The sequence below is a fragment of the Pleurodeles waltl genome, chromosome 7 (assembly GCF_031143425.1).
Source record: "Pleurodeles waltl isolate 20211129_DDA chromosome 7, aPleWal1.hap1.20221129, whole genome shotgun sequence".
Lineage (NCBI taxonomy): Eukaryota > Metazoa > Chordata > Amphibia > Caudata > Salamandridae > Pleurodeles > Pleurodeles waltl.
Genome location: NC_090446.1, coordinates 1,360,707,042 through 1,360,733,327, shown reverse-complemented (window position 1 = coordinate 1,360,733,327; position 26,286 = coordinate 1,360,707,042).

Genomic DNA, 26,286 nt, shown 5'->3' with positions numbered 1-26,286 from the left:
CTGTGTGTGTGTATTTTGGGCGGGGTAGTATGTACCGCCAATGATTTACCGAGGTTGAATGTCCGCCGCAGTGATTCATGGGTCATAATGTTGTGGTCTCCTGGGACTGGTGGTATGCTCCTATGATGTCGGAGAGTGCCTCGTGGAGAGTCGGTTCCCTGGGCCTGTCCTCCCCCTGTCGCACAGCAGTCCTCCCAGCTTCCCTGTTGTCCTGTGCCTCCGTCCCCTGAACCGTGTGTCCACTGCCACTGACCCCATGTCCCTCATCGTCCTGTGTTTGTGGTGTGGCCTGGGGTCCCTGTAGTAGTGGACACACTGCTGATTGCCTTGTCCTGGGGACAGAGGTATGGGCCCGCTGGGTGGGTACTGTGCTGGTGTTTCCTGAGGGGGGAGGCTCTATGGTGGCATGGGACTGTGCCTGGGTAACCGACTCTCTGGAGATCCCGGATGGGCCAGGTTGGTCATCTTGATCCAGGTGTGCCGAGCTTCTGTCGTCACTGTGGGCCTCTTCGGTGGGGGGACTGGAAGTTGCTGGCACCTCCTCTCCGGTGACATTGGGTGGGGGACCTGTGGGGATGTAAATGCAGTGTTATTGTTTCTGCATCTGACATCTTGTGCATGGGTGTGTTTCCCTGTATGGTTGTGATTGCCCTGGCAGCTTAGGGTTGTGTGAGTGGTGATTTGGTTGGATAGGTAATTGTGTCAAGTGTGCATGCTTTGGTGATGGGTGTCCATGCAGGTCTATGATGGGTGACCATGCATTGGTATTGCATGCAGGGCTTGGTAGTGGGAGGGGTGGGTTGTGATGGTGGGGTGTATGTGAGGTGGTGGAGTGATGGGAGTGAGGGTGAGGGTAGGGACATGTGATGTCATGCAGGTAGGGGGGGTGATAGTAATAGAGATTTGACTTACCAGAGTCCAGTCCTCCTGCTACTCCTGCCAGGCCTTCAGGATGCAGGATTGCCAAGACCTGCTCCTCCCATATTGTTAGTTGTGGGGGAGTTTTCAAGCCCAGGTTTTCAGTTTGGTTTCAGGTGTCTTGGACCAGGGAAGGTATCGCCGCGCTGCTCCGCGCAGGGACGGTGGGGTGTCACTGTCTCAGGGGAGTCCTCCGTACTTTTTTACTCTTTCTTGGGCCCTGTGGAGGCATCTCTTGCCAGTACCGTTGAAAGACCTGGTCGTTGGCTCCCATCCGGTAGCTCCCCTCCTCGCACCCTCTGCTTAGATGGGAGGGACTCGCTATAGATCCGGGCCCAAGTTCCCTCACACCTAGGATCTGGTATTTCAGTGGAGGGTCCCGTCTCGCCACACGTTGGCCTCTGATTCCCCGATCTGTCTCGACAAGGATCAATTGTCTATATTTCGAGGCCTTGAATTTCAGACTGTTCTGGGATGTGTTCCTCCACTTCTCGGATCCTGGTCTGCTCCCAGCTCTTGTTATGGGCCTTGGCGAACTCCCTCTGGGTGAAGACTCGAGTGGGAGCCGGAGGCGGGCCCTTGCGTGTCCACCTCACTGCGACAACGAGAGGGGGGTATCACAACTCGTCGACCCCCTCTCCTTCCTCCTCCTCCTCTCCTGGGCCCCTGAATTGTGTCTTCGTCCTCCCGGGCGGACCCGCCCGACCCCCAGCCGGGTCTTGATCCCCCGCGCGGCCCCAGCCCCTATCTCGTATCAGAAGGGGGCCGCGGGGGGAAGGTTATAGGCTGCTGCGGCGGCGGTCCTCTTGTCCTCGCCTGGCCGCTTCGCTTTCGTCTCGCGGGCCAGGCAGGATAGATGGGGGGTTTAGGCCTCCCGGTCTGCACCCGCGGGGCAGTGCACAGGGCGGGGTCGCTCACCTGGTGCTTACTTTCTCGGCCGCCTGGCCACAGGGATCCGTCGTTGGGGCCCGGTCCAGGCCCCCCAGGGACTCTCTCCGCTCCTTCAGTTCGCCGCGTACGCCATCGGTGCAGCTATCGGCCTGGCCTCAGCCCAGCCGGGCGCGTTGCGGCCGCCATCTTCTTTTCCCTTCCCGGGATCGGCCGGATCTCCGCGCGGGCGTGGGATGCAGGATCCCCGTTCTTTTGCCGTGCGCGACCCCCCGTGGGGCCCAGGGTCACAGGGGTGTCCGAAACGGCATCTTTCTGCTCCTTTGGACCGCGTTAACTATGGGCGGATGACGGAGGGGTCCAGAGCACTCTCAGAGTGCGACCGCCATCCTGACGCCTGAAGCCACGCCCCGGATGTATGATTTTTTTAAGTTCCAAGTAGGGATAGTGCCAAGAAGCACAAAGTTCCAATGACAGTCAAAGTTCGCAGTAGTCCAAGGCCAGACTGCATATGCTAGTAACAGGTGATGGACAGTGTTGGAAAGTGGGTTACTGGAAGTGGTAACTATGAACCTACCACTGGCACTAAGGCCACTAACCAAATATAGGTTCAATGCAGGTCCCAGTAAATTAGCCCTTTGCTCAACCATTGATAGCTATAATCGAGCAGGCAGGCCTAACGTAGGAGACAAGAGCGTAAAGCATTCAAAAATACCAATACAGTAAATAAGTGAGACACAACACACAATCAAAATCCCACACCAATTTATACAAATAGGTTGTATTTTTATGAGTAAATAGACACCAAAACAACAAATATCCAATGTAGGGAACCAGAGATATGAATTTTAAAAGAATTAATACTTTCTAGCACTTAGAAACACAAAGTGCCAACTTTACCAAAATTCTCCAAACTTCAGGAGGTGTTTCCTGAAGTCCTCCTTGCAGGTACAAAAGGTGCAAAACACAAATCCAAGAGTCTGGAATCTCTGTGTGGGTCCTTGGAACCGGAGATATGAATTTGTTTAAAGAATAAACACTTCCTAGTGCTCAGAAACACAAAGCGCCAATTTTACTAAAATTCTCCAAACTTCTCCAATCTTCAGGAGACATTTCCTGAAGTCCTCCTTGCAGGTACAGAGGGTCCAAAACACAAATCCTAGGGTCCGGAATCTCCTGATGGTCCGTGGAAAGTTGGACCACAATTCCCACAATGCACCTGGCCAAATCCTTAAAAGTCCACTGGATGCACTTCAGGCTGGGGACTTTTGCTGGGGATGATGCAGGTGAAGCTCTGTTAACCTGTTGCTGCAGGGAGTCCACTCCTGAGTCCTCCTTGAAGCAAGGCACCATCCCTAGGGCTGTAGTACCAGATTGTGCAGCAGGCACAGTTCACTTAGAAGTGCAGGCCAAGGGTGCAGATTCAGAATCCAGCAGGGCAGTCCTTCTTTATCTTGTAGTTTCAGGCAGCAGATCTGAGTGGCTATGCACCTCTCACATATTTTTTCCCAGCTCCTGGGCATCAGGAAGGGGGGCTCCCAACCAATAGAATGCAGAGTGACGCCCAGATGCATGACCACTTCCTGCAAAGCGTGGCATATTCCTGCCCCAGAAAGCACAATTTTTACAAAATCCATGATGTCTGAAACTAAGAGCTGACTAAACCATCCTCCAGTGTGGCTCATTTCCATAGCTCTCCTCCTTCTAACATCTGCAAATTCCTTCCTTAAGCCTAGTATCTGGCTGAGGGGTCCAGAAGCTGGGGGTTAGGTGATCTCGCATTCTCTCCTGTCTTGCTCTCCTTTGAAGCTGCATGTTTTATTACCCCTTCCCCTGCTCATGCACTCCTGTGTAGCCCCCAAGCTGCCCTTCGCCAGATATGCTCTCCCCTGGACAGCAATTTATCACTTAATCAAGCAGCTCTGCTAATCCTGTTAGCACTGACCAATCAGAGGGGACAGTCAGAAGGCTGGATTTTGGCTTACAGAAAGAAAAGCCTTATAACTTATTTTCTGTACAAGTTATGATAAATTCACCAATGTCAAATTGCTGGATTTATCAAAACAAATCTTTTAAGTCCTTGAATGACTTTTCTGCGCTTTTCCTTACTGCTATTACTATGAAAATACAATATAGCAATGATAGCCTTTGAAGGCCAGTATCTATAGTGGGGGGAAATTAAATGATCATTTTTTTCCTTACCCGGATTCATAAAACATCTTTTATAAGACCCCTGCTTATGGTTACATGACCCCCCACCCCTGGGATACCTAGGGGAGATCCTGGGGGTACCTAATATGTGAAAGTAAGGTAGATCATCACATTTAAAGTGCCCACAGCACAAAAGTCGAATCGGGACACCATTTACATGTAAATGCAGTCTGTAGAGTCAGGCTGCGTTTTAAAATGACAGAAAACCTCCAGCAGTGCCCACATGCAAAGGGCAGCAATTCTGCTGGGTCTCTACTTCCATGGCCTATTATGTACAAGGGTCTTATAGGTAGTTGGCACTCCCTTGTCACATTGTTTACTAGGGACCTACAGGGGCTGTCATGCAAATGGTAGGAATGTAACTTTTAGAGACATGTTGGTTTGGGAAGAATACACACAAATAAAAAACATGGGGTGTGAGCAACTTGCAGAGAAAAAAAAACCTGCACAAGTTTCCATGGAATTTCACCAACAGGTGGAAAATATGCCCCTAGTGCTGCAATTTAGTTTCAGTAGCACGAGCAGCACTGAAAATCAGCATGAACGGCACATGCACTGCGCAAGAGCATGCAGCAATTCGAGCCTATTTGTCTTCCGCTTGAGTAGGAAATCTACTCGAGGCAGCAAATCTACTTGAGCAGCAGCCCTCTCTGATCCCTTGTGTCCACCAGGATTAGAAAATTCAGCCAATTCCGTGAGCAGGTTTGTAATTCCACCTGGGCCTATTAAAAACATCAATTTTCTGTTGTTCGATCTAGAGGCACGTCCTCTTCCCTCTTACAATGTCAACATAATATACTATTACCTACATGCAGGGTCTTGGAAAATAAGGACATAATAAAAATGACATCTAATCTATTTTATAGAGACTTAAGACCACTGGTAAGACGCAGGTAGAAAGATACAGTAAGCCATGTTATGTCAAGAAGTTACTGTATGAGCAAAATGTGAAATGCGTGTGCCTAACGAGGACAGTTGAGAAAGACGCTGTGGGTTTTGATGAGAGCTGTACATGCTGTACCTGACTGCTCCTTTATTTTTTTTCATAAATCTGTTTATTGGTATTTTATTATTACATTACTTCGTGTTTTGATAATTGTTACATTTTAGTACAGTATGGCCCTCATTCTGACCTTGGCGGGCGGCGGAGGCCGCCCGCCAAAGTCCCGCCGTCAGGTTACCGTTCTGCGGTCGAAAGACCGCGGCGGTAATTCTGACTTTCCCGCTGGGCTGGCGGGCGGTCGCCTTCAGACCGCCCGCCAGCCCAGCGGGAAAGAGGCTTCCACGATGAAGCCGGCTCGGAATCGAGCCGGCGGAGTGGAAGCTGTGCGACGGGTGCAGTTGCACCCGTCGCGTATTTCACTGTCTGCGCAGCAGACAGTGAAATACATGTAGGGGCCCTCTTACGGGGGCCCCTGCAATGCCCATGCCAGTGGCATGGGCACTGCAGGGGCCCCCAGGGGCCCCGCGACCCCCCCTCCCGCCATCCGGATCCCGGCGGTCCGGATGGCGGTAGGGGGGGTCGGAATCCCCTCGGCGGCGCAGCAAGCTGCGCCGCCTTGGAGGATTCAATGGGGCGACGGTACACTGGCGGGAGCCCGCCAGTGGTGCCGGTCCGACCGCGGCTTTACCGCCGCGGTCGGAATCCCCATTGGAGCACCGCCGGCCTGTCGGCGGTGCTCCCGCGGTCCTCCGCCCTGGCGGTCTTTGACCGCCAGGGTCAGAATGACCGCCTATGTGTGCTATGTATATACCATCACACATTAATTGATACATAAGAGTCGCATTGCTACAGCATATTACACAACATATACTTATAGTGATTTAACTGTTCGATTTGTATGTTGTGTTGGCTATAATCATCTCACTGTGTTGTTTACACTGTTTGGTGCTCTCTATTGTTGCTGGCTCATTGCGTGGTTGCAATTTGGAAAGTCAGCGATGTTTCTAATGTCCATCTGCTAGTGCGTCGTTGACAGCACCAGTTGGTTTAACATTATTTCCGAATCTAATGTTCAGTTGAGAAAATACTAGTAAGGAGGCAGAGATTAGGAAGTCTATATGCATTAACTTTTAAATGGAGAAAGAATAAAGAAAAAAATGAAAGTAACAATAACACTGCCGTCAGACACTTGCACAAGTTTCACACGTGTAAATATTGTCCAGTCAGGGTGGGGATCTCATCGGAACAAATCTATTTGCTGACATAGGGGCTGGGCCGGGTGCAAGGTAAAGTTGAATACTATCTCTTTGCTACCCGGTATCGGAGCGTATCTCGCTACTTTTCACGTTCAGTTCCCCGCGTGGTGCATTTTCTCGTATGTGGACATCCGTTTGTATTATTCTATTCTCTCCTCTGTTGGGTATACACCTAGGTTACGCAGTCGCAGCAGCACACCCTCCCATGTGGCGGATAGTGGAAACTGTCTCAGCCCCAGGACTTCCTCCCGTGCAAGAGCCGTTCCCTCAGCTCCCGCCCATACCTCGAGAGAGCGCCTCCAGGCCTGTACCGGTGGTGGATTTGGTGATTTCCACCTGCGGGTTACTAATCGCTTTGCCACTATGAGTCCTAGATCTGTGAAGCGTACCTCCGCTCTGCGTTGCTTACTTCTGGGGAGTAGTCCTAGAATGCATGCTTCCCATGTGAAGGGTATTCGCTGCGCTATACAGTCAGACAAGTGGCAATTACTGCCCTTCAGTATGAGTCCAGGTCAGGACAGGACCATAGCATATGCAACAAGTCTACTCCGATTTCACGGCATCGGGGACAAGCTGCGTCTCTGCGATTGAAATATCTGTTCACGCGGGCTGGGGTGAGGTAGGCTCTTTGCACTATGTAGTATTGGATTAGGTGAAATCGAGAGTTGCGAGGCACATTGAGGTGGCCCGATAGGGCTGATCTCCATCTTGCCACCGTTATCGAATCGCCAGTGTCTGCCTCCCATGCCACGCGTAGCGTTTTGCTTTCAAGGGCAGTCTGTGTTCTCAGGGCGTCCGCCAGCCAGCTGATCAGGTGGCACCCGCGACCTACCACCTGCAAATACTGAATCATTAAGTGAGTGGGAGAAGCCACTGAGATGTCGCCCCATCTAGACCTCAGTGCCTTCACCAAGGAGCAATGTAGTAGGAACTGGCCGGATGGCAATCCCATTTCCTGGAGTCTGGCAAATGGAAGCAGCTGGGCTTCTTCATAGAGATCTCCCAGTGTATATAATTCTATTTTGTGCCATGTGCGTAGTTCGGATTCTGAGGTGACTTTGGGGCCTCTTGGTGTGCCTAATAATGCTAGGGCTGATGCAAAAGGAATTATCGAGCTTGTGAGGCGTAGCGATCGGCGGAAGCATCTGTGGGCCACTTTAAGGAAGAGTTGACGTGGGTCTGCGCTTGTGTGAGCAGGTGGAATAGGTGTTGTATCTGTTGGAGTGACCATGGCCCGCTCTCTGAAGCTGTATCTGCGTGTTGAGCTTCAGCTAGCCATCTGGATATCCACTGAAGTTGAGCCGCTAGGTAATAATGTGCCAGGTTAAGGACTGCTAGTCCGCCCTTATCTAGTGGTAGGTACAGTTTTTTTAGAGCAACTCTACAACGGCCGCCACTCCAAATGAATTCTCTCAGTCCCGTTTCCAGTGCTCTGAAGAAGCCGGGAGGAACATAGTGTGGGAGGTTAGAGAAAAAGTACAAGAATCGAGGCAAAACTACCATTTTCAGAAGTGCTATCCTGCCTGCTACTGACAGCGGCAGAGTCCTCCAAAATATCATTTGGGACTTGACCAAGGATGCCGCCCTAGCAAGATTACCCTCAAATCTATCTTCCTCGTTGTGCTTGATACGAATACCCAGGTATCTAAACGTATGGGGTTGCCATGGGACAGGATTCTCGCCTAATATAAGTCCTGGGTCCGTAAGTCCCGGGTCAAAGGGAAAGATGCAGGATTTAGCCCAATTTACTCTAAGGCCAGATATTGACGCAAATTGCTGTAGGAGCAAGCCGGCCTCGGGGGGATCCGGGCGATAACTTGGAAGTATAGGAGAAGGTCATCGGCATATAGCGACACTATGTGGAGACCGTCCCCTAATGGGATTCCCTAGTTGCTCCCCTCCTTACGCAGGGCCGCTGCTAAGGGTTCCATAGCGAGTGAGAATAGAAGTGGAGAAAGAGGGCAGCCCTGTCTCGTGCCCCTTCGCACCTAGATTGGCTCCGATATCTCGGGTCCCAATCTCACTCGGACCAGTGGTCTGGTGTATAGCAATTTAATTAAACGAGTGAAGGATGGTCCTATGCCGAACTGCCTCAGCACTTTGAACAAGTAGGGCCACTCCAGGGAGTCGAAAGCCTTTTCCAGGTCTAGGACGAGGAAACCCGATCGCGGCCAGTCCCGTTTCGCATATTGCATGACTCTGAATAGCCTTCCGATGTTGTGGGAGGTGTCTCTGACTGGGACAAACCCGTTTTGGTCCGGGTGTATCAAACCCGGCACTGTCGGTGCTAGGCGCGTCGCTAGCAGTTTGGCTAAAATTTTATAGTCAGTGTTCAGCATCGCCAATGGTCTATACGATCCCAAGTCCACCGGGTCCTTCCCGGGCTTGGGAAGGGAGACCATCAGTGCCTCTCTCTGAGTGGTCGACAAATGTCCCTCTTGTTCTGCCGCTTCGTATACACAGAGCAGTTTGGGTGCCAGCTGTAGCGCAAAGGCCTTATAAAAGTCAACCGGGATCTCGTCTGGGCCTGGTGTTTTGCCAGACGCAAGTTCACGGATACTAGATCTAATCTCTTCCAGGTCAAGGGGGTTTTCAAGTGCCTCAGATTGATCGTCTTCTAATTGTGGAAGCTCCACTCCTGCTAGAAATTCTGCACCGGCGTCGCTTCCAGGAGGCGCCCTCGAGGTGTAGAGTGCTTCGTAGTGTCTTGTAAATTCGGCCTGTATCTCCCTGGGCGCATATAGTAGTTCCCCGGTCTGTGAGTGAATCTCCACTATCGGTTTCCTTTCACAATTTCGTCTGATCAACCAAGCTAAAAGCTTGCCTGCTTTGTCGGCTGATACATGGGTTCTCGCGGAGTGTGCAGTGTAACTTAGAGATCGCAATAGTGACAAGTGTTCGGAGCGTACTGCCGGTAATCTCAAGTCGTCAGTTTGATTACTGGCTATTTCCCTCTCTGACTGTAACAGGACCTGCTCCACCCGGGTCAGTTCACGTTCAACGGAGCGGCGCAGGTTACACTGAGCTCCCAAACAGTGCCCACGCATGAAGACTTTGAATGCATCCCACTCTATTAAACCCAATGAGGCTGTGCCATCGTTTTGTTCGAAGAATTCTAGGATTACGGCGCTTGGTGACGCTCTAAAAGCAGCAACTTCCAGTAGTTCCGGTCTCAGTCTCCATGTAGGAATGGCTGGACGTGGGGATCCCCAGCATAGGCGCGCAATCAGGGGGTTGTGATCGGAGAGTGTGCGCCCCAGATATTCCGAGTTCACCACCACCGGGGCAAAACTCACGTTGAAAAGTATTCTAGCTAGGCGCACATGCAAGGGAGTGCAGAGCTGAGTAGAAGGAGTAAGTCCTGTCCGCCCTGTGTCGTTGTCTCCATACGTCTACTAATTGCCATTGCTGGGTCCAGTCCACCAAACCCCGCGAGGCAGCTACCGCTGGTGACGTGGGCAGCGGGGGAAAGGAACGGTCTAAATCCACATCGAGTACACTGTTATAGTCCCCCCCAGGAGCCACGGAAGGCCGCTCCAGCCCGCCAGTTGGTGGGATAGTTTATGTAGGAAGGCAGTTTGGTCTGTGTTTGGGGCATATATGGAGCCCAATACAACTGTGTGTCCCGCAAGTCTTCCCTTGACCAGTACAAATCTACCCTGTGGGTCTCCGATCTGCTCCTCCGTTACAAGGGGAGTGCCAGCCCTAATCCAAATAAGTGCACCCTTGGCATAAGCCGAGTGTCCCGTCGCATATAATTGCCCCCTCCAGCACTGGCGCAATCAGGGAATCTCAGGGTTCGCTAGGTGTGTCTCCTGTAAGATCACTATGTGGACTGAGTGTCGTTTGAGGTAGGAGTAGATGGCATATCGCCGCTTGGGGGTGTGAATGCCTCTTACATTCCAGGTGATTGCTGTGTATGTGGCCATCTTATAGGTGTTGGGTTCCTTTTCGTGTCTCCCCTTCCCTCCCCCTTGCATAGTGTCACGTCTTTATTTCCCCAAATTTCCCACCTGGCAGCTAAGGATTCTGTAAGTGTCGACTGGCAACAATAAAACTTAACTAATGCCATCAAAGCAGACAAACAACAGGTCACCGCCCAAACATAACAACAAAACCAACAAAGTGTTGTCACACATCCATACATTGTGGGTCTCCACTAATAGGAGCTTGGGGGGAGGCCAGGTTTACAGAAGGGAGTGAGTTAGCCTAGGGCCGCTTATCTGGTTGTGACAGATAATCGAAAGTATAGAGGGGAACATAGGGGGAGGTCCCGCACCTCCTTGTCTCAAGTGAGTGCAATGCTCAGGGCGAGGTGTCAGGGAGTCTGATGTGCATATAGTTAATTATGGGTCAATGCGTGTATTCTGCAGTCATAGCCATGGCCTGCTCATCTCGTAAGTCTCATCTGTGCAGATATCATTAGGTGGGCAGTTCTCGCTGTGCGTGGGCTCTCAGTATTGTTCAAGAGTTCCTTAAAAGAGTTTGTCTGCAGTGGCTGGTGTCACGAGGGGTCCCCCAGTAAGGCCCAACTCCCACAGGCGGTCCGGCGTGAGAGGGCGGTCACTGGCTGGTTGGGATAGTTCCGTGTCTGATCCCGAGGGCAGGGGTGATACATTTATCATCGTGGCAGTATGTATCGCCTGCCTTCTCTCCTGGATTAGCTGTTCCAGGTCTGGTGCACATTTTGTTGGTCCAGTGGGAACTGCGTTTCTTTTTCGGTCTCGCCTGATTCGACTGCGCCTGGGCTGGGGCGATGATCCAGTTCGTTCAGGTGCGCCTTCAGAGGATAGTCCTGACGATTCAAGCCATTCCCATGCCGCTTCAGGGGTGGGGAAGAAATGTGTTTTGTCTTTCACCACAACTCGTAGTCTGGCAGGGAATAGCAGAGATTAAGTTAATCCTAGGGATCGTAGTTTACGATCAGGGGCAAATAGGAGGCTCTGTCTCTTTGTACCTTTAGGGTGTAATCTGGGAATAGCAAGATCTGTGCGTTGTCCACCTGGGGAGGTGGGCCGGTCCTCACTGTTCGTAATAAAATGTCTCTATCTGTGTAGTGGAGAAGCCGGATGATAAATGGGCGTGGGGCACAGCCCGGTGGTCTCGGCAGTGTCGTATACGGTGTGCACGCTCCACAGAGAAGAAGGGGGTAAGCTCACCCTCAGGCACCAGTCCCCGCAACCAGTTCTCCGAGTAGGCCACCGGATCTCGACTTTCGGTGCCTTCCGGTAAGTTCACTACACGAATGTTGTTTCTTCTGGAGCGGCCCTCTGCATCCTCGACTCGGCGCTCTAGTTCCATCACCCTGGCTTGTATGTCCTCCATTCCCGTTTTCAGTTGGGTGGTCATAGGTGTTAGTTCATTTACTGTGGCCTCAATCTCGTTGGTTTTTTCTGTTAACTTGCGGTGGTCCGCGTGGAGTAGAACAAGGTCACTTGCCACCTTGTCTATCTTGGCTTCCAGCGACGTGCAGGCACGTTCCAGCGAGTCTTCAATGCGCTCTACTGCAGCGAGTACTGCGTCTAGTTTTTGGCTACCTTGGATTGACGAGTCTTGTATTTTCCCAATTCCAGCGCCGGAGCGTAGACGTCCCGTCCCGGCCATGTTCTATATCTTGAGGGGGCTTTACTCAGTCTCAGATCGGCAATCACCGCTTTGTCGGCAACAGCACGTGTTGCGTACTTCGATCTGATCTCGGTTGGAGCCGGGGCTGTGCAGTTTGGCACTGGGGCACACCCCAACTTTTATGTAGCGTGTCATGTGCCTCTGGTTTCTAATGTGTTCTTGCACTCTTCGGCGCAGTTTCTGCTCGTCCGGGTGCCCTAGATGACCAGGGGGGGCCGGGCCCGCTTGTCCGAGGGTCGATGGCAGTCACCCCGCAACAGCACGAGCAGCCCGGCCGAACAGCTCCCCGCTTTTTTTAATTTTTTTAACGGTGCCGGTTGTGTCCAAAGAGAGTCCAAAAGAGGTCTGGTTCCTCTCCGTTTAAGGGCACCCTCTGCGCCTCTCAACTCAGGGTCCCAGATATCAAGGGGAGGGTCTTCTCCTGTTCGTGACTGCAGTCAGCGGTGGAGGAAGAAGATATCTGGGTCCCCTGCCTCCCAAAATGGTCCGCAGGCACTGCACAGTCCCACACTCAGACTTAGTGGGGCCCCCGCTTGAGCAGCGTTCTCACCTCTTGATCACCACCGGGGGGTGCCGTCTCCCCTCTCAAGGTCTCGCCCATGAATAACCGGGGGGAGAAATCCAATAGGCCTTAGGTCTTTAACTCGGCCCAGGCCTCTCCTGTTGTTTTCTTTCTTTCTTAGCTGTTCCACCCAAAGCTCAGCTCCCTGGATCTCGCCCCGGCTCGGCTCCTCCCCTGTAGGCCTCCTCTTTATTTCCTTTCATTGCCCCCCGGGTCGTCCCGCCTCGCTGGTCGATTCTTTGAAGTAGCCTGAAATCGAGGGGAGATCCGGGGGGGGGGGGGATAAGGGGGGTTCCCGAATCATTCATGCGGCCTCGGTCCAAGCTGCCTCCTTTTTTTTGTTTTTTAATTTTTTCCTCCCGGCCGCTTTGTCTCGCGGCCTATTTTTTAGGCGCAGTCCGGGTAGCCGCGTCTCCCTCCAGGCCGCGCCGCCAGATATAGCGGTCCCCTGGGCGCGGCCCACACAATTGCGGCTTTGCCTTTCCCACAGGGGCCGCTCACCTTCTTCCGGTCGATCCGCATCGCGGCCCGGAACGCCAGCTGGCCTTGCTCAGTCGCGGCACCGCTCCGCTGCTGTCTGTCACCGGGGCACACAAGCTCCCGGGGCCCCAGGTCTCGATTCAATGCATTGGGGAGCAGATTGCCCCCCACCCCCCTCTAATTGAGCCAGATTTATCGGATGTGGCGCGGAGCTCTAAACTGGTACCAGTGGTACCAGTTACAAGGGACTTACCTGGATGTCAGGGTGTGCCAATTGTGGAGACAAAGGTACAGGTTAGGGAAAGAACACTGGTGCTGGGGCCTGGTTAGCAGGCCTCAGCACACTTTCAAATCCTAACTTGGCATCAGCAAAGGCAAAAAGTCAGGGGGTAACCATGCCAAGGAGGCATTTCCTTACATCTGGCACACGTTACATCTATGGATAGAATCTGGTCAGATGACAAACTGCTGGACTTGACACTTAAATATTGTGGGGCACTCCACATCTGGAAAATACCAGCATAGAGAAACATATCTCTTAGATTCACCCGGAAGAATAAAACAACACACATGATAATGAGAAGCTGGAAATAAACAATAAATTTTAACGGAAGAACAAGGTTGCGCTTACGTGGTAGCAAATCTAGAACCGACGTTACATGTAACCCGGAACTTGTTAAGTGCTGAACAGCTCAACGCGAGAGGGCAAGAAAGCAGATAAAACAGGATTAGTCCTGAGCTGCAGAGTGAGCAAATAAAATAAACATCATATACTCATGCGAAGGCTAGATTTTGCTGCAAACTTTTATCGTGGGATGTTTTTTGCTAACATTGGCTACAAAATGATGCATATTTTTTGGAAAACTAATAAATGGGAAACATGCTGTTTACAAAAAACGTGGCAGTTAAACTCACTTCGTATGGCAGAATATTTAGCATTTCAAAAGCTGGCAAAAACAACATTTTAGGTGCTTATCACTTGGTTTATATAAATTGATATTTCAGATTCATTGAACACCAAGTAAATTCAAGCTGATAAGTACTCCAAGAAAATGCAGAAAACCTTTACTATTAATTGACCAGGGATTAATGATCCAAACTAATTATCACTACCTAATGTAAATCTAAACTCACTAAGTTTAGTATAAATGTAATCAATGACTAGTTTATTGCAGTGTTACAGATCTTTATGAAGAAATTTAGCCAGAGTGATGGCACTGGTGACTGCAGCTTAATTTTAATGAGGTTCCACCTGAAGGAGATCCTTCAGCGTGGATTCATTTTCAACGGGGTATACTCGCTTGTATCTCTATGCCATAAAAGCACTAGCAAAGTTGGCTTGTTCTGGTTGGATTTTCAGCGTGTTTATAACCTAAGGGCACTGAACAGTCGTACTTTGCCAAATTTGCCCCTGCACCTTACACAGGTTTCAGTCAGCAAAGTTGCAGGGTTGAGATACACCTTTGTTACACTCCAACTATTCAGCCAGATTATGGACTTTCCCATCTGCACCAGAGAGAATAATGACCATTTCCAGCAGACGACTTTTGCTGCTCTAGCTCTACCTGCGGATGGGAATTTACAAGCAGCTGGCAAGACTGAAGAGGACGCCCTGAAAAAGGAGTGTTTGAAAATGGTGCTTGAAAGTAACAGAGAAACTCAATGCATGGAAAACAGCAAAGACTGAATGGTTCATGCTTAATGAAGTTAGAGAGATGGTTTACCACAGCTAGCAGTATGGAAGCACACAGTATTTGCTTGGACCAAGACCGCTTAACATTTGTTGTAAATTAACACTTAAGCCATATAAACTTTCCCCATATTAAAAACTTTTACACAGACGCAGAATGGAGACTTTTAGACACAGACTGGTACCTTTAACTATAGTTAACAGAAATACTAACTATTCCGTGGATTTTGGTAAATCAACAGCAAAACAGACACTGAAGACTATAACAAACGACGGTGTCATGGGTCCAACTGGTCTCCCAGCTGCACATGTTAAGGCAGATATCTCTTGTGGGCCATGAACCTTTCACCTTCATATGCTGTTTCCTTCTGGCATGCCATTACCCAAGATTCATGTAGGGGTACAATCTTACACCCCATTTATAGGAAGGGCGGTCTAGAAAATGCCTGCCGTGATTCTCAACTTGGATGCAAAAGCATATGCTAAATGTAATTAACTGATCGTGAAAAGTAGGCTAATGACAAAGCACTCTAACCTTTTGCCTAACAGGGCTTAGGGTCTAATGTAGCACTATGGATAATTTCTTAGCAACAAGGATCATGGTCCCCCAAATGGCTTTTGCTTTGAGAGTTCCCAGCATTTCATGATGTGGAACAAGACTTCCTGTGCAGATTGCTCCCTTCTTTGGCTACCCATAAGACCTTTTCAAACACAATTAACTAGCTTTATGAAGACACATAATTAAGGGTTAATCATGTACGAGGCGCATACAACTCGGAATGTATCTTGACCAACAAGGGGCTGAAACAGGAACGTGTGTTGGCTCTTCTGTTATTCAGTCTCTGCAAAGCCCATCTGGGACAAACTATGCAAAGGGCAAATGCATTTCCACCAGACTTAGGGCCAAAACATATACAAATATACTAATACACAAATGATCTGCTCATTTTTATCTCGACCAAAACTGGTCTGATAAGATGACTGAAGCAACTAGATATTTACAACAAAGAGAATCATCCACTAGTTAGCGCCAACAAAATAATGGGGTTTGGAAAGGGACAGAAAGCCGCCCAGACATGGCACTAAGGTTGTATATAATTTCCTGAACATCTGCTTCTGGCTTTGCGACACTGGCTCTGCTCATTTTCATTTAACTTAATTCACAAAGAAATGCACATCTCTAACGTATGCATTCTCAGAATATACAACAGAATGGAGACCCCTCCGCTGCCCACATACTTGAAAGTAGGAAAGTCAAGTTGATCCCTACACTAGCCTATGACCAGCTTGTCTATGTGGAATTGGTTGATGAATGCCTGGATGTGACACTGCAAGACCTGTAGAAGCATGTTATCGCTTACCGTTGTCAACAAGCCAAGCCTAATGGAGAATGGAGTTTAGGGTATTCAAGGGAACACAAAAGACGGAAGCAACCTTATTAAAGTCCTCTGGCATCACTTGTGAAGCATGATTTGGGGATAATCGCCACCGTCCGATTCCCATGAATGTAAGGTAGCACAGAATGAATAGGCAGTGGTCATCATAGACCCCTTGATAACCGTCAAGCATGGCACTGGGGGGCGCTACCTACTTTTAATCTGTTTTTAATAAGATAACATTGAAACAAATGAAGTTGATATCAAGAGCCTGAGATTGTGTAACTCCTGAAAGAAAGAATCAAATGATATTTGTTTTGGGCACTTATTTGAGCACCTCAAAACTGAAACATCTGTAGATGGTGCTCTCCAAAAATAGTAAGTCATACAATTATGAAGATGTGGTTTTTAATGAGTCCCACCGGGGAGTTGACAATGCCACAGGTGTTTGCAGACTTTGCCAATGTCCTACTGAATCACTCCAACACCTGCTGTTCTCCGGTCTGCAACTATTCCATGAGCTAAACTTCTGGCTACAGCCAGCGTGTTATTGGGCTACAAGATCAGAAATTTAAAAGAAGCAAAAACTTTAGCCAACATTGTTACATCCTACAAAATGCAAACTTATTAAATTAATTGACCATGTCCACAGCAAGTGTATTAAATTATATATAGCTAACGTAAGTTTTAAGTGATAAGTTTAATATCTGACATTTTTGGGTCCGGTAAAATAATATAGCCAAATATATATGTACAAATTATACAAAAGTACTATTTTGCAGTTCTGTAACGTTTGTGACTTTCTCAAGAGCGGAAAGTAAATTATGTGACTTTCTAGAGAGTGGAGCTGTTCCATCATTCCCGGGTATGCACTTTTGTGTTTACCAATGGTACACAGTGATTAGAAGTTCGATAAAGTCTCCATATGCAGTTAGCTTATGTTCTGTTATGCATTCAATAAGGTATTAGCATTTAGCAAGCTAGACAGTTTAGTGGACTAGCCCTTTTGCTACAGATATTTTGTAATCTGCACGTCACTTTTTCGAATCCTGTCTTCACCGAATTATTTTTTCATTCTCTAAACGTCAATAAACTGAGTGTTGAGGTAGGTAGCAATAATTTGTTTTATTTATGTATTCACAAACGTTATTAAAAGCTTTGTAGGGAAGTCCACTCAAGAAAAAAATACATGGAAGCAAAACAAGAAAAGGAAAAGTTTAAAATGTATGTTTTGAGCGAACTCCTGAAGGCAAGAAGTTGAGGGATAGCTCAGACCTCAAACAGAGTTCTGTCTGCTGAAACTTTCCATCTATTAAAGCCCCACAGCCTCTGTTTTGCATGCAAAGGCGTTCAAATGTGTAGTTACATGCCTGTGTTTTACTGCAGAGAGTAGAACAATGCTCACAAAGCTACACTTCCCCCAAACACTCAAGAACTGGGACTGCAGTTAGAACAAAAAAAACGTTTTTCATTGATTATTTGAGGGCATTTAATGTTTTTTCTCACCTTTTGGAAGAATACATAAAAATATGACTACCTCCGTGAGGCAGGCATACAATGGTTTGAAGGAGGGAGGTCCCACAGTTACAAAGCCAGCAACTCCTCGATCGGTTTGTGTGCAACAACAGAGAAGAGTAAACACTGCCGTTCGCAGATCTACATGAGGTTACAGCAGGAGAGTTGGGACTATTGGACCCAGCCTGTTTGGGTTGTAGAGAATGAATGGCCAGGTCTACACAGCTCACATGTCACAACACTTGTGACTGTAAAACTACTTTCCTATTGCAAATAGGAGGAGGCGTGAAAGAGGCACCACCTTTAACTTCCAAATCAGAGAGGAGCGTATCAAGTGTTTGTGACCACAATTGTGGTTGCAAAATACTGATGAGTGACTGGCACAGAGGTTGTGTAGAAACTAATTGGCAAAGGTGAATCCTGTCAGCCTGTCTGCCCCCACTAATGTTTCCACAAACAAGAAAACGTTTTTTATTGTCTTTCTTAAACAACATAATTTCCTTTAAGGACCTAATTAAGTAGACACGTTTACATTTAGACAGATGACAGAACAGTGAAGTCGAGCCCATTCAAATAACTATTTGGCCAAAGAAGGCCATAAAAGCTAATATATAAAACAAGAGGAAAACAAAGAATAAATATATATCTATCAAATAATCGAATGAACACAGAAAATTAGAGCCGTAATAAAACAAGTTACAAGGCCATAAGAATTACAGCAATCAAAACATCAAGACATAAAAACAGGCAAGAAAGGTTCTCTGAGGGCCATGAAATCGGATGTATATTTGTTGGAGAAGGTAACTCCTCATGGACGATCACTGACTAAAATATCATGCAAATAAAGCACGTCTAAGCTGTGTGGTCTAAATTACTTGCCTTAAAGGTGAATGGTAAAATAATGTACCTAACACCTGAAAGTGGTATACAAAGTGACGAATGTGCAGGGTAAATTGTGCAGAAGGCCAACTTGTGGTTGCACAACTAAACTTGTTGTGTGCCAGGCTACATCTAGAGGGGTCACCATAAAGTGCAAGGTGCCTAAAAACCCTTTTAGCGGTTATGCTGAATAGTCTTCCTTATGGATTTGCTAAGTTCAAAACAAAAAGGCGGGCACGAAAAATGCTCTATCTAAGGTCTGCTGTGTTAACATGAAGTAAAAAGATCTGCCCGCTATTACAATATTTTAAGGTCAACACTGAGGCTATAAGAATCCATAAGTAACCTATGACTGGAGAAATCTTTACATAGGGCTCATGAGTTTCCTAACGCTAGCTGCTCTCAGTATAAAAGAGGCAACTCGAAAACATATATTTCTGCCCCCACCCCAGGGAACATAAAAACTAAAAGACATTCTGATGGTATAAAACAATATTAACCTGTAAAGAGGATAAAGACGCTCTTCCTCACACAGGCATTTTGCTGTCAACTTTGGCCCTGCTTCATTCTGGGGAAAGCCACTAAAACATGGGTGTGCCCGGGCGTCATCGCACCAGAACAAAGAAGTGTTGGATGTTGGTTGTAAATAGCAAGTACTGCAGGGGCCCCTTGGTTGGTGTCACAATAAGATTTGCAGCCACAGAGGGCCTATGGGAGACATTAGCACGTCTAACAGCAGACCTTTTGTTAAGAAGCATAAGCTTCAGTTCCCTCTTGCTAAAGTGCGACATACTGTCGGGACTGTACTGAGCAGGGGTCTTGGAACTGGAAATGATTCAGGTGCGTGGGGTGGGGGGCGGCGGCGGCTTTGGCCAAAAGAAGCATTATTTTGGTAACAGGGCTTTGTTTTAAGCTGGAAAAAAATGATCAGCACCAGAACACTTTGCAATGGGCCTTCACTAACATGCTTTATCCTTCATATTCAAGCTGGGAGTGTGTGTCACAAGGGAAGGGACTCCAAACACTCTTCCAAAACCCCCACCCAATAATCACAGAGTGGATACTTTTACACTTAGTGAGTCCTGCCTCACCAGAATACTATGTTTGACATCATGAACTTTTCCTCGACTACTTGGGGGCATTGAGGGCCGAGGGTTTTAACCATTCTGTGTCTATGGGAAAATGCGTTGGTACATATGGCCCTTAATGTTTTTCTCACCTTTGGAAATATACATAAAAATACGACTACCTCCGTGAGGCAGGCACACAATGGGTTGGGAAGGAAAGAGAGGCACCCACAGTTACAAAACTAGTAACTGCTCGTACGGCGCGCTCCCTCTAATTTTCAAATCACAGAGATACGTATCAAATGTTGGTGACCACAATTATGGTTGAGAACCACTGATAAGTTACTGACACGAAGTTAATGCAATAACTAATTAGCAAAGGTTAACACGGTCATCCTGCCTGCTCCCCTAATGTTTTCCATAAATGTCATTTTTCTTTTTTAAACAACCGGTTCCTTTGAAGGTCTCTTTAAAAACACGCTTACATTCAGGCAGATGACGGAACAGCGGAGTCACAGAGGATGGACCAAAGGGAACAGCTGACAATTATAGAGTATGGAGGGCTGCAGGTGAGATTAATGCAACCATGTTCCTGACTTGGCAAACAATGACAAAAAATACGTTTTGCCAGCGTTTATCTGAAGGCTAATGCTGATGTTTAAGTCAAGAGACACTATGGCCCTCATTCTGACCCTGGCGGTCTTTGACCGCCAGGGCGGAGGACCGCGGGAGCACCGCCGACAAGCCGGCGGTGCTTCAATGGGGATTCCGACCGCGGCGGTAAAGCCGCGGTCGGACCGGCACCACTGGCGGGGTCCCGCCAGTGTACCGCGGCCCCATTGAATCCTCCGCGGCGGCGCAGCTTGCTGCACCGCCGCGGGGATTCTGACCCCCCCTACCGCCATCCAGATCCCGGCGGTCGGACCGCCGAGATCCGGATGGCGGTAGGGGGGGTCGCGGGGCCCCTGGGGGCCCCTGCAGTGCCCATGCCACTGGCATGGGCATTGCAGGGGCCCCCGTAAGAGGGCCCCTACATGTATTTCACTGTCTGCTGCGCAGACAGTGAAATACGCGACGGGTGCAACTGCACCCGTCGCACAGCTTCCACTCCGCCGGCTCGATTCCGAGCCGGCTTCATCGTGGAGGCCTCTTTCCCGCTGGGCTGGCTGGCGGTCTGAACGAGACCGCCCGCCAGCCCAGCGGGAAAGTCAGAATTACCGCCGCGGTCTTTCGACCGCGGAACGGTAACCTGACGGCGGGACTTTGGCGGGCGGCCTCCGCCGCCCGCCAAGGTCAGAATGAGGGCCTATGTTTTTTAACAACTAAAATAAGATTAATGTATAGAATTGCATGACTATAAATCTTAGGGCATAGGGTCCATTAAGTACTCGATTATTATTCCTACGAAATCAGCTCCCAGTTGATGCTCTTTTGCAATAAAAATACTTTGGGCTAATGCCCACCAGATGGCAGCATTGGAGCTCAACGCTGCTTTACCTTAAAGTGTTTTGAAACGAGCTCAGCACAAGCCCTGAAGCATAAAAACTGCTAAAATAATCCAAAGGCACACATTCCCGAGCTGGAAATCACAATTGAGTGGTTGTCTCCTGTTGACTCGACACCTCGACATCTAAATCTATGAACGTCTGGGCCGTCCACACTATGCGATGCACACGCATGGGACCTTACAGGTCTAGATGACGCAGTTTTTAAAGAGAAAGAGGCACATATTGCAGAGGTTACTCGTGATCGCAAAAACTGACCACACCCATTCCCGGGCTACTTCTATTAATTTCCTAAAGCACCTATGAGGACAAACAATCAGAGACGCTCACAGGTGAAAACCAATGTCTAATTTGTAAATTAAACAAGCATTTGGAATGCAATAGTCTCCTGTGTGCTCGAGTTAGAGCTCATAGCAGTTGCAAATTACTGACTGGACTTTTATTGCCACATAGATTGAAAATTACAAGAGAAAAAGAGCAAGAGCCAGCTGGCCCTGGAAAAGACCCCCTCTGATGTTGGTTTATGTTTACAGAGGGAGCTGGTGGGGAGGAGGGACTGATCGCACACCCACAGTGCAAGGCAAACAGGCCAATACTGAAAGAAAAAGTCCCCTTCAGAAAAGATAAACAGGACAAAGCGTAATTACACAGTACTTTGTGCTGCTCACAAAGTGAAATAAAGGCAGGACAAAGAGGCATAACTGACCATTAGCAAGCAAGGATTTTTGAAGGACACTGCAACTAACAAATCAAAATGCTGGAACTCACTCTATTGTATACTTTAGTATACAGCAGGCCAAACGCTAACACTCGACCTAAAAATGGATGATGAGCAGGTCAAAAAGATGACTTTGCAACAGACAGGAACCCAGCTCCGCAAGACCATCAAGCAGTGGACCAAATTAGGGGATCACCCAACACAAAAACGTCAGTTTTGGCAAATTTGGTCTAAGAGTGTGTGTTCATTCACTTGATGACTGCAACCAGGCAACTTTTGAACTGTTCTTGAATAATATGAATGCCACCATCCAACTTCAAGACAATTTGTGTCATCTGCATAGGTGTAAAACTGGAAGCCAAACAAGCCAATCATGTCAGCCAAAGGTGCAACATAGAGATTAAAAAGAATAGGGTTCAGCACACAGCTCAGCTCTGTGATTCTCCACAGGTAGACCCTTAAAGGTAAACCAAAAAAAGATAGCTGGACTGCATATGAACTAAAGTTGAGAAAGGAGGATGAATCAACCTAGAAAGTAGCCTTCAATGATGGCCAAGGATGGTCTGTTCAATAGAATTTGATACAAGATTGCATCAAAGACCACCAAGAAATCACAGAGGATCAGGGCTGAGGTACCTCCTGCAGCCGATGTAACACAACTGTAATTGGTGACAGTGATTAACATGATCTCAGTACTCCTTTCTGGGTGAAAGCACAACTGAAAAGTGTTCAGTAAGTAGTTACTTCTAATAAAGTAGGATAATTGGGAATTTACACAGTTTTCTAGCACTACAGTGACAAACCTAATAAAAGAGATGGGTCAATAGTTGTATAGAATCTAGAGGTCCAAAGGTTTCTTCAGAAGTGGGATAACTACAACGGCCTTACATAATTCAAGAACTAAGCCCTTGGCCAGTGACTGGTTGCAAATAAAACCTACCAGAGCTGCCACTACTGAGGCCACAGTCTTGCCTGCCAGGGATCCAGCTGGAAGCTGGATTTAATGATTTGCAGCTAGCTAAAATACAATCCTGCAATGCCATTTCAAATCTGACTATGATAAATGACAATGTGTTATTGTTCTTCTGTAACCGGGGGCTGTGTAAAGAACGATGCAAGGCGAGTAATTGTATCATGGATGAATTCCGCCAAATTGGAGCACAGTTTTTAAGTGGGAGAGGAGACTACAGTGCTCGTCTCACATATGGCCAGAGAATTGTAGGATGCCCACAATTCTTTTGTCGGGTTCATAGCACCAAAGATGTTGTTTTGATAATAGATGGTGCGTGAATTGTAAACAAAGTATTTATAGAACTTAAGCTCTCATTTATAGCAATACTTTGAAGTTATACTTGATTCTTCTGTGAAGTGGTTTCCAAGTGGTTTGAATGATTCCACATATTCATCCTAGGGTATAAAATTATTTAATTCTCGTGCGTACTCAGAAATGAAAAATGTCCTAGCTGAGAAGGAAAGTTTGTACTAAAGACAAGGAGGCCAGGACTATGCATTTCTTTCTTCACTTTATTAAATAGCAGCTTTCAAGAAACATATGACAAAAAACCTTTAAGACTACGTAGCCCATGAACCATCGGGAATGAGAGTCCATAACAACTATAGTCTAATCATAACACAGTACGCTGTACATAAGTGTGAGGCGTCCCTTCCTGTTTCTCTTCTTCACTAGATGAAGTAGCCTTGAATGTATCATGTTCTAACCTTTGATCTTAGTCCATCTGGATTTGGTAAACATGACTTCTTCAGGTGTGAAAGCTCTGGCTGAAATATCCAGTGCCCATATATCTGAGACTCTGCTGCATGATATTAGACATACTAAGCTGGCCAGTTTTGCAGAAAGCTCTTTTCGAGACAAGTATTGATTATCTTACCAACTCCATAATAGCCTTAGTACCAAATTAACATCCCACAGGCCCGAGTATCTGGGCTCCGGAGGTCTAGAAAGTTGAATACCCTTATTTAGAGATCCAAGGATGTTAACCGACAGGCTTGTTATGACAGGCTTGTTATGAATAGTGCCATGGCCGGATGATATGGTCGACCTAAAAGAACTGACCGAATGGTGTGCCAGCCCTGACTGTGCCAGTTCTACTAAAAATGTAATATATGAGTAACTTCTGCCCCCAAGGGATCCAGATATTTCTCTACACACCAACAAAGCCATCATCTCCAAGCAGAGCGAGAGCTCTTGGTGGTGCAAAAAGCCCACACCTGTTGGATAAAGTTTGCAGTGCCTGCTGAAAGGTGGTCGTCTTTACAGCGTCTCCAGAAGTCCTGCATGCTTTGAGGGAGAGATGACCCTGAAGAATCATTGGGTGCAGTCAACCCTGATGATCCCCGAGCATTGAAGGGAGCAAGGACAGTTCTATCAGGAGATCCCTGGACAGTTCCATCAACATTGAGAACCATGCTTGCAACTTCCAAATCGGCTTTACTAGCACCAAAGATGCTGATTGTTATCGGACCTGAACCGCTACCCTGGGAATCATCACAAAAGGTGTAAAGGCATACGGCTGATTCTTCAACCAGTCGTATAGGAAAGCATTCACTACTACTGCAACCGGCTCCAGTCTTCAGCTCATGTACCGTGCTCATTGATGGTTCCGTCAAGATGCAAAAAGATCCAAGCCTCATGGACCCCATCAGTCCAACAGGGCTAGAAAAACTGTGCAATCCATTTTCCAATCACGTCTGTACTCTGAGTTCCTGGAGTACCAGTCCGCCACAGTATTCTGAATCCCAAGAAGGTATTCCACCATCACCGCAATCTGTTTCTGCAGGTAGTAGTGCCAAAAGTCCTTCACGAGATCTGACAGAATCTTCGAGCGCATGCCTCCCAATTGGTTGATGTATTGCACTGCCGAGATGTTGTCCAGCCGTAACAGAATACAGCAGGATATTCTGTCCTTCGTGAGGGATTTTATCGCAAAGTATCCAGCCAGGAGTTCCAGGCAATTGATGTGCAATTGCAGTTCATCCTCCAACGACCTGCCCCTCATCAATACTTCGTTGCATCTGGCTCCACAGCCCAGACGACTGGCATCCAATTCTATTACTATGTCTGGAGTTGTCCCAAAAATCGCTCTTTTGTTCCGGGCATCCATATCGTAGATCCCCCATATGAGTTCTGTCCTGGCTTCTGGAGGCAATGAAATTAGTTCTGAGTAGGTTAGCCCCCTTTGTAGGTGTTTCACTTGTAGTCTCTGTAGGGCTCAACAGCGCAAAGGCCCCATAAAGATGGCTTGAATGGACGATGAGAGAAGTCTCACTATTCTGGCCAGTTGCCGGAGGGAATTCCGTTCCGTCTTAGGACAGTCTTGAGTTCCTTTCGTATTTTTGTGACCTTTGAAGAGAGAAGACTCAGTAAAGCTGAGACAAAGTCAATGAGGAATCCCAGGAATATAATCTGTTGGGTTGGAATCAGTTCGGATTTCCATTCGTTGATGATGAACCCCAGTTCCTGAAGAAGAACAATAGTCATGTTCAGATTTTATCTGAGTTGCACCCAAGACTGGTCCACAAGAAGGATGTTGTCCAGATAGATGAACCTCCACCACTAGTCTTAAGAGATTTGTAAATGAGAGACCAAAGGGAAGAATGCTAAATTAGTACACTTGTCCCCCCATGCAAACTGGAGAAATCTCCAATGAGGTGGATAGATGGGAACATGAGGTTGGCATCCTTGAGATCCAGCCTGACCATCAGGTCCCCTGTTGGAAGAATGTCTCGGCAGATGGATACCCTCCATCTTAAAGTGACAGTATACCAGCCACTCGTTGAATTCTCTCAAATTTATGACCGGCCTGAAGCCGTTGTCCTTCTTCTGTATGGCAAATAGGTTGCTCAAAAACCCCTGAGGATGAAGTACTGACCTGTAAATGGCACCTTTTTCCAGAAGTTCTGTCACCTCTGATTATAAGAGATTTATCTCCTTGTTTGAAAAGACCAGAGGTCTCGGTCAATCCTCCTGAACTGGAGATCCACAGAATTGGATGTGAAAGCCTCAAACTGTTTGGAGGACCCGTGGATCCACTTTAATCTTTCCCTGATTGTGAGCATACTTTAGAAGTCTCCCCCCTAGGTTTTGAGGGGAAAAAAAGGTACTGCTTCTAGGTATTTTCTCCTGGTGCATGTGCACCTCCTCTGCCAGCTCGGTTGTTCCTTCCTCTGCCTCAGCCTCAGCCTCTGCTGGGGTAGAAGGCTCCATATCGCCTAAGGTTCCAGCCAATGTTGCTCTTGAACTGGCATCTAGAGGGGCCTTGTTGGTGCGACTGGACGGAGGAGCTGCCCCTGCCTCGTCCGGCCCCTGCAAAACCTTCCCAGGAAAAATACTTTTAATGGAAGATTGTGCCTTGTCAAGGCCCTTTGGGCCCAACCAGCCATGATTTCCGTGGACATGGGGATGTCTGACTGATTCGATTGTTCCACCGTCTCAGTAATCTGAGAAGGGGGCCAACTACGTGTAGGAGTTTATCTTGCCAATTTCTTATAGATTGGTCTATGCCTTTCTTAGGGTCCCCTATATATTTGTTGAAGAATGTGCGCAATTTGGAATCTATATGGGTGTGGCCGCAACTTTCCCTTGCAATGAGAGTCTGAGACACCCCCCCCCCCAAGTTTTGCTCTTACTTCCTT